This window comes from Suncus etruscus, chromosome 4 (assembly GCF_024139225.1).
Source record: "Suncus etruscus isolate mSunEtr1 chromosome 4, mSunEtr1.pri.cur, whole genome shotgun sequence".
Classification (NCBI taxonomy): domain Eukaryota; kingdom Metazoa; phylum Chordata; class Mammalia; order Eulipotyphla; family Soricidae; genus Suncus; species Suncus etruscus.
Genome location: NC_064851.1, coordinates 132,932,521 through 132,933,982, shown reverse-complemented (window position 1 = coordinate 132,933,982; position 1,462 = coordinate 132,932,521). Strand labels below are relative to the sequence as shown.

The 1,462-nt window shown below is 37.2% G+C and overlaps 1 non-coding gene across 1 annotated transcript; it reads left to right on the top strand.

Moving 5' to 3' along the window:
- Positions 1-301: 301 nt before the first annotated feature.
- Positions 302-362, top strand: LOC126007675 (U7 small nuclear RNA). Its single transcript, XR_007495177.1, has one exon. It is a non-coding gene; the product is annotated as a U7 small nuclear RNA (small nuclear RNA).
- Positions 363-1,462: the final 1,100 nt, after the last annotated feature.

The window sequence follows — 1,462 nt, the reverse complement described above, 5'->3', positions numbered from 1 at the left end:
CCACAACCAGTGTTGTCCTACCTCCACCCCTGTTCCCAGAATACATCCATATCTCCCTCCTTTACCCCCCCATAATGCTAGTATAACTGGTCCTCATTTGTACAGCTTGTTGTAGATTGGGTATTGATTCTGTTGTTGTTGACTTTGGGTTTGGTGTTCATGTCTGATCATTTTTTATTTCTACTAAATGTTCATATGATTGTCTGATCCTGGTATCATCCATTTCCCACCCTCAAATTATGAGGCTGAACAAGATAATTCCAGTAATGCTGTTCTGTTGGAGATATAAGAAAAGGGAAAGAAGTGTTACAGCTCTTTTAGAATTTGTCCAGCAGGCCATCTGGTCTCCACCGGAAGCCCCCCCCCCCCCAAAAAAAAAAGAAAAGGGAAAGAGAAAAAGAAAACACAAAAAAAAAATTAGAAGGAGTTTGTCTAGGTGTTATAAATATCAATTTAGAAGAAGAAAGAGAAAAAAAGAAAAAAGTAACAAAACAAAACAAGACAAAAACAAAAAATAATAAAACAGTAGCAACAAAAATATAAAAAAGAATAAACAAAAAACAAAACCATCAACTACAAAAAACAAAACAAAAAAAAAACCAAAAACAAGACAAAACAACAAAAAAAAAGTCAAAAAAACCCAAATAAAAAAAAAACCACCACCAACAACAACAACCCAGCAACTACTTAAAAAGGTTTGTTTCTTCCTCCACCTCCTCTCCTCCTCCTGCTCCTAAGTATTGGGGAAATTAGAATCCCTTGGCTTAAGGGATACAGGGTTTCTCTGCCCTTGAAACATACTGCCATGGGAACATCTACAGACTTCATACATGCTCATTTTCATATCCCAAGGTCTTTATATGGTATAAGGAAACTTTCCACTCAGTTGTAGATGATAACATCAGGCTTCCGTAGCTAGAGATTTTGGTATTTGCATAGGTCATAGGATGAAGACTAAGAGAGAGTTTTTCTTTATGGTTCTAGAAGTTCTGTTCCATCACTTTTGCTGTAATCAGTCTTCTGTAATTAGTGGTCTTGGTTTTTGCTCAAATCCTAGGACAAAGCCTGGAATAGAGTCTTATAGCATGGTTCCAGAAGTTCTGATCAGCCGCAGTTGTCAAAGTCAGACCTCAGAAATTAGAGATCTTGGTTTTTGTATGAATCCTAGACCAAGACCTAAGCTAGGCTCTTTCTCATTGGTCCCTCAATAGGTTCTGCCCAGTCTATGTTTGTCAGTCAGTCTTCTGTAGTTAGCAATTTTGGTTTTTGCATAGAGCAATGGGTGACATGTCTTCTGATTTCATTATACTATTAGGTGATGAGATAGGGCAACCCTTTCTTAGATCAAGTTGTTGTCATTTCCTCATGTCAGGATGTTATATGAAAATTGGTGCAAGGTGGTGCCAGAGCGGTAAGGATTCTTTTTTCATAAAATGTAGCACACTACAGATTGTTCAAATAT